General features: G+C 46.7%; 1 protein-coding gene across 1 annotated transcript in view; it reads right to left on the bottom strand.

The window, feature by feature from the left end:
• The window catches only part of LOC129698985 (secreted phosphoprotein 24-like), a 165,434-nt gene that overhangs the window by 123,513 nt on the left and 34,001 nt on the right, over window positions 1-7,920 (bottom strand). The gene's annotated exons all lie outside the window — the stretch shown is intronic.

Genomic DNA, 7,920 nt, shown 5'->3' on the forward strand with positions numbered 1-7,920 from the left:
CTCCTGATGTGGGACGTTCTCCGTCTGGCAAAGTCCTCATGTGTTGGACTATTTGCTGCTCTATATTAACGTCAGGCACAGCATCCTCGATAGCTTATTTCACTTGCAGCAAGATTGATTTATTTGAGTAGTTTGACATTCATATCTTACGTTAGCTTTTCAAAGTCTTCAACAACGACATTTTTAAATAATTCGATTTTGGGGCCAATGAGAGATGGGTTGGGTGTATTTAAGGAATTATTGAAATGAGTGTTTTCCTCAAAGCTGCAGCTTGAATATTTTCTCTTGTTCAGTGGGTGAATTCTTCAACACTGTACTCCGAAGCAGCGGGTAGAGCTCCTGCTTCACAGTTCCAGTTAACCAAGATCAATCTTGACTTCTGGTGCTGTCTGTGTGGTGTTTGCGTGTTCTCCCTGCGACTGCTTGCGTTTCCCCTGGGTGCTCCAGTTTCCTCACACCTTCCAAAGATGTGCAGGTCGTTGGGTTAATTGCCCGCTGTAAATTGCCTCCGGTATGTAGTTGAGTGGGAGAATTGTTTTAAACATTTTGGAAGTTAATTAAAAATATTAACAAAATGTAAACAGACAAACTCAATAAACCAATGCTTACCATTTAACAGAGTGGTGAGCTGGGCAGTTCTTTGAGAGGTGATTCATGCTGGCATATCTCCACCAACCCACTCCTAAATCCCACATTTCATCCTGTGGGCCCCATTACATTCCTGTTGCTGGGATTGTGGACTCTAAACAATTTGCAGGGTCAGTTCAAGCTCAAGTCTTCATCTCGCCCATCGACGAAATAAACCAAAGGATACCTTCCTTATGCAGAAAGTTTGCTTTTGATTTCTTGGTGAGCATGCATTTCTGTGCCATGCATTTCATCAGAAACTGTTACTTACCAATTCCAATAGTTTCTGTTGAGGATGCAAGTTATGATTGGCAGTGAACGTCAACATGATGACAGTCCTCCAGTGATAGCAACTGCTCGCACAGTCAGCAATGACTACAGGCTTGTTGCACTAACCTCTGTAGTCATGAAGACCCTTGAAAGGCTTGTGCTGGACAAGCTGAAAAATATTATAGGCAACTCTGCAGTTTGCCTATCGGGCCAATAGATCTGTGGATGTTGTAGTCAACCTGGGCCTGCACTTCATCCTCCAGCACCTAGACCTCCAGGGGACCTGTGAGAGGATTTTGTTTGTCGATTTTAGCCCTGCATTCAACACCATTGTGCCAGAGCTATTACATTCCAAACTTTTCAAGTTGAACATGCCTGAACCCCTCTGTCGGTGGACACCAGCTTCCTGACAGACAGGAAGCAGCATGTGAGACTGGGAAAACACATCTCAGACCCTCAGACCCACAGACCCTCAGCATAGGAGCACCGCAAGGCGGCATACTCTCGCCTCTCCTCTACTCTCTCTACACCAATGACTGCACCTCCACCGACTCCTCTGTCAAGTTTCTCAACTTTGCGGACGACACAACCCTGAATCTACCTACAGACAGGAAGTGACACAGCTGGCGTCCTGGTGCCATCGTAACAAATGGAGCTCAATGCTCTTAAGACAGTGGAATTGATTGTAGACTTTAAGAGAGCTCCCCCTCCCCTTACCCTACTCACCATCAACAACACCACCATCACATCTGTGGAGTCTTTTAAGTTCCTAGGAACCGTCATCTCCAATGACCTTAATTGGGAGGCAGTCATTGACTCCACAGTCAAAAAGGCACAACGGAGGATGTACTACCTGTGGCAGCTGTGGAAGCACAATCTGCTGAAGGCAATGATGGTCCAATCATAGAGTCTGTCCTCACCTTCTCCATCATGGTCTGGTTTGACTTGGCCACCAAGCACGACATCCGGAGGCTGCAGTGAATCGTCCGTTCAGCTGAGAAGGTTATTGGCTGCAACCTTCTCTCCATTGACGAACTGTACGCTGCAAGGGTCATGAAGCGAGCAGGCAAGATCATCTCTGACTCCTCTCACCCTGGCCACAAATTGGCGGGGACGCGACTATTTCTCCGAGTCGCGTCCTCTCCCCCCACCTCGCGGCCTACCAGCTGGATCGGAGCGGCCTTTCCTGCCGGGGACCGGGAACCGGACCAGGGCTGCTACAGTGGCGGCGCAGCGCTGTAGTCACCGCGGAGTGGGCGATACCTACCTGGGTCGCCGTTGGAGCTCCGGAGCGTTGGGCCGCTGCTCCAACATCGTGGAGCTCTGGTGCGGAGAGCTTCCAACGCGGGCGGTGCTGAACAACATCATGGAGTCCTGGGGCGCCTTGTAGAGGGTCTCCAGCAGCAATCTCCACCCGGCGCGGCCTGCGGACTTTGGAAGCCGCAGACTCCGGTAGGAGGGGGCCGACTCTGCGGGGTCATACTTTTAACACCCCGGCGTGCGGTCTTGAACATCGGGCCGCCCGTAGCGGCAACTGCGGAGGGGCTGGGGAGGCCCTGACCACGGGGAATAGTGGAGGAAGAAGACTGACTTTGGTGCTTTCCCACACAGTGGGGAACTTTGATTCTGCTGTGTGGGGATGTTTTATGTCAAACCCTATAGTGTGTTGTGTCCTGGTGATTTTTATTGTATGGCTGTATGGAAATTCATTTAACTGTGCCATCAGGCACACTTGACAATTAAATCTATCTTGAATCTTGAATCTTGAACTGTTTGAATCACTTCCCTCTCGAAGGCGATTCCAGACTGTCAAAGCTGCCACAGCCAGACATAAAAACAGCTTTTTTCCATGACCAGTAGCTCTACTCAATAACCAAAAATCTGTAGCCTCCTTTTGCTCTGGTATTTTATTTAATTCACATGTTTAATCAATAATGTTGTATTATTAATTCATTCATTCATCCATTTATTCATTCATTCAATACATTTACACCACTCACATGCTCATGACATTTCAACACCGAAGGTCAGCTGTGTTGATCAGATCCCACTTTACGATCCACTTGAAAGAAATTCATGGGGAAGTGCAGGAAAGTTTTCTGAAGAATAAGAAAACCAAGTAATATCTGAAAATGTGCCTAGGTGATGTAAACAGGTCCTCATTTGTTGATTGACAGTCCACGGAAAGTAGCAATTGTTTTGGGGGAGGCAGATGAGGCAGAGTTCAAGACAATTGGACTAATCATGTCATCCAGGGACATGAAGCAAAAGCAGAGAAATTACATTGAACATGTAGCCATTTAAATCAGGCACATGCCTGTTGGCAGGTGGAGAGATGGTGGGAAAAACAGGAGCACATCGGGACGAGTTGAATCAGTTGTGATCTTATTGAATGACAATACTAGTTCCCATCAATCAACGTACAACCATCAATTGCATGACATACACGCTGATGTATGCTGTCTTGCGGGTGACGCCCGGTTAGGGTTGAAATATTAAATATTTTTCGTTTAATGCATGGATTTTAAACATTAATCTATTAAATTTAATACAATAAAATCAATTGTGCAAATGTAAAGTTTCCGTTTTATTTATAGATGTATTGGTCCGCTTCCAGATTCGATCACCGGCTCTATAACTTTTCACAGGGATGGATTCAGTGAGGGTAGACTGAAGGGGGTAAGAGACTCTCCCCTCTTACCCCCTCCCACCCCCATCCCTCCTTCTCCACTCCCCCTACCCTTCTCCCCTCCCCTCTCTGTGGTGAAGGGGTAGGGGAGGGGAGAAGGGTAGTGGAAAGGGAGGGGTGGTGCGGGAAGGGGGAAGAGAGGAGAGGGGAGTTCAGTCTACACTTACTGAATCATTACCTGTGAAAAGAGACAGTAATAGGATCTGGAAGCAGACCAATACATCTATAAATAAAACTGAACGACTCAGTCATCTTTTCATTTGCACAATTGATTTTATTGTATTAATTTTAATACATTAATGTTTAAAATCCATGCATTGAAGGAAGAATATTTTACAGCCCATCTGTGGTCACCGGACAGTGAGGGGACCAGCTCAAGAGCGGGTCAGCGGCCGGTGGAGCTTACTCCTGTGTCAGCACGAGTAACCTCAATTGGTCCCTTGATCGCGCTGAAACAGGAGTAAGCTTCACCGCCCACAGTTCTGTTATCCATTGCCCGCTGGCCCGCTCTTGAGCTGGTCCCCTCACTGTCTGGTCTACATTGAAAGACATGGACCGGGTAGTGAATACCATGCAGTGTCACCCAGGGCAGTAAGTGAGGCCATGGCCTGCTCCCGGCGGCATTCGGAAATTATGGATTTGTGGGAAGCGGCTGACATGAGAAAGGCCGGCAAGTGGCAGGTGAGAGATGTTCAGACGGAGAGCACTGCCAGAGGTGAGCGGGCCGGTAGTACGCGCTGAGGTGTTGGCCAGTTCCGCTGCCCGGTCCTGGCGGCCACTTGCAGCCACTCGAGCCACTTCCCTCACTGACCGCAATGCGGTGGCTCCGCACCCGGAGCATCGCGAAAGCGGTGATTGAGTGAGTTTCTGGCATGATCCCCGGCCCCTTCCTTCTCAATGCTCCTGCCCTTCCCGCAACTTCACCCCCAGCCAGACTCCCCACATGCTGTGAAAGGAACTCTCCCCACCCCCCCAGCAGTACTGTCCTTTTACAGCCACTTCCCATCAGCTGCCACCAATGAGGGATAGAATTGGCTATCTCTCAGTACAACAACATCGTTCTTGGTGACGGATAGCCAAGTCTATCTTTCTTGGCTAACAACCTAACCATCGGCCTCCAGGACGCAGGTAAATTTTCGTGCCTTATTTTTGGGTAAAAAATAGCATCTTCATTGCTGGGAAATGTGGTATTTAAAATTATATAGTTCAAAGAAATTTACTTACCACATTATTTGTACACCAACTCCATTCTTCTCTCTTTGTTTCTTAAGATAATGCACTCCATGTTTGAAAACCCGCAAAAAAACTTGTGCTGCATATGAGCAGTAGGCTGCTGCGCAGTACGCAGTCCACGGTGCAAAGGCAGATTTTCAGCTACCTTCAGCTCCCCTTGTCATGAAGCCTTGAAGCAGCATCGACGGCACGTGAGCTGCAATACTTTTGCATGTTACAAGTACTGAGGATGAAAGGCACGGGAGAATTAGGCCTACCTAAGAGAATTATCTCTTTTTATAATTTTAGTCAAGGTAGACAGTGCCTACCTTGTCTACCCAGACGGCACGTGCCTGGTATCAATCTTGGTGTAATCATGCTAGATATATTTTCAATGGTCAATGGTTCTATATTGTCATATGTACATACTTACAGTGAATTTTTATTTCTGCATGCAGTTCAGTAAGCTACTGCCATACCATAAAATAATCAATGATTAATACAAAGAGCATAAATATAGTTCTCTGAGGACGAATGTAAGAATCGGCAGGTTTTGGCGCCATTTTGTCAACTACAATAGAGCTCTTACTGGCCCCCGCTCTCACAACCGCCATCGCCAGCTCCCTCCATCATCCTCTCCGGTTCTCTGGTCCTCGGGGGACGAACATGGACAAGTTTGGCTACTTCTCTCTGAACTCTGCACAGCCCTCCGCCCCTCACATCCAACCGTGCTCTCATTCCCAACTGATGGAGTTCTGGACAGATACTGCATGGACAAGGCCTTTCATCCACTGAGTCTTTGCTGACCATCAGGCACCTACACGCATATCCCAACTCTCCACTAACACATTTTATTCTCCCCACATTCTACTAATCATCCACATACAAGGAATAAGTTACAAAGTGATTCACACATTTTTGAAATTTCAAGGAAACTGGAGACCTGAAGGAAGCTCACATGTAGAACATGAAAACTCCAATTAGACAACACTCAAGGCGAGAATTGAACCCAGTCACTGGAAATTTGAGACAGCAGCATTATCCTCTGTGCTCCTGTGTCATCCCTGGGTCATGGCTTTGGCAAGGTGAACACAGAGAAATTACTTCCCTTTTTTGGCAGAGCCAGAATTAAAGACCAAGAAGTAAAATAGTAAATAATAAACTGATTGACGAGTTAATGCGTATAATGGGAGACAACACTAAGAATCTGTAGTTTATTACTATGGCAAGAAGATTAGAGTACATTCACTCAAAGGCCAGGAGGAAAAGGAGCAAATCTGTACTCACATCCCTCACCCCCACCACCCCCACCCTCCAACCTAGTCTTCAAGCCTTCACATCTGCTATACTGAGCTTCAAAGCAATGCTCAGCATGTGCACCTTCAGTCTGGAATGAGCCAGTTGGCAACATCGTCAACTAGGCAATATTGCCTACCCTAATTCTATGTAATACTAGTTTTGCATCCTACATCTCAGGGACAAATTAAAGAAGCCAGCTAAACACCAAACCTGCAATTCTTTGGAATGTGGGAGGAGACCGGCACACCCGGAGAAAACCCACGTCGTCACAGTGAGTAGTTAGAAACTCCATAAAGACAACACCAGGAGTCAGGAACCAGGGACTCTGGCGCTGTAGAGGCTGCAACTCTTCCTCTGCGCCACTATGCCATCCGTAAATGTGGTTGGCCCAGAACAAATCGCCGATGATATCTACGCCTAGGAGTTTGAATTCCTTTATCATCTCCAATTCAGCACATTAACGTAGACTATGGTGGGTACTGCATCTTATATTCTGAAATCATTGACCAGCTCCATTGGTTTGCTGACATTGCTCATGTTTCCTGCAGTAGTATTTTGATAATTCCCGGTCATTTCTGGGGTATTGGCAATGTACTGCAAATAAATTATCCCAAAAATCAATTTAGCTACAAGGCAGCTTTGTACACATTAGAGTTCAGTATTTTTTCACCTTTGTAAACTTAATATTTCATATGCTGAGGAATAAAACCTGATTTAATACCATTCCCACCAAGTGTAAACATGATGACGATACTTGGAGGAAGCTCTGCCCACAATCTCAGCCCACCTTTCATCTGGATCTGGTGCCCACAATCAACAAGTTGAGCAAACATGAACCAGTCTCCTTTGAGGTGTCAACTTCATCAGAAGAGTAAGAACATTCTATGTTTTAAAAATAATTCCCAGTAATTGCTACATATGCACCATAGAAAGTATCCTATCAGGATACATCTCAATGTAGTTTGTTGACAGTGTCAAGGCTGGTTATGCAGTTGCAACAAGAATTTAATTGTTCTGTTTTCGGTAAATACAAAGATTAATCCCTCTAGACTCTTGACCATATCCAAACTCAACTCTGATATCCACACCATACATGAGTACAAGTGGTAATACAAAGAGAAAATTAACGGAGTGCATAATATAGCGTGACAGTTACAGGGAAAGTGTGGGTTAAAGAAATAACAAGCACTGCAAGATAGATTGAAGAATCGGAGATCACCCCTAGCGTATTGAATTGAATTTCCTTTATTGTCATTCTAACAAGTTTGAACGAAATTGCGTACCTTGCAGTCATGACAGAAAAAAAGCAACAAAACACAATTTAACACAAACATCCATCACAGTGAATCTCCAGGCACCTCCTCACTGTGATGGAAGGCAAAAAGTATTATCTCTTCCTTGCTTGTTTGCCCGCTGCCTAGAGGCTCTCGAGGTTCAAGCCCCCACCGGGTGATGGTAAATACCGGCGCCGATTCAAGCTCCACGAATCGGGGCAGATGAAGCCGCTATCCTCCAGTCCAGAGGACGAAGCTGCTGTTGTGGGAGCTCCCAAAAATAGGTCACCAACCAGGGACCTGCGAGCTCCCAATGTTACCGTCTACAGGGCCCGCGGCCGAAGCCTCCGAAGCTCCGAAGTCGGGTCGCAGCCACAGCGCCACCACAGCCTCCGAAGTCAGACAGCTCCGTGATGGTGAGTCGACAGGCTCTGCCACCAGAGCCCCCAAGGTCGATTCTAGTTGGAGGCAAGCAGCTCCTCAATATTAAGCCTCAGCGCAGAGGGAGACGGAGATACGACAGGGAAAAGGTTGCATCCCCGTTGAAGG

This window comes from Leucoraja erinacea, chromosome 7, assembly GCF_028641065.1.
Source record: "Leucoraja erinacea ecotype New England chromosome 7, Leri_hhj_1, whole genome shotgun sequence".
Classification (NCBI taxonomy): Eukaryota; Metazoa; Chordata; class Chondrichthyes; order Rajiformes; family Rajidae; genus Leucoraja; species Leucoraja erinaceus.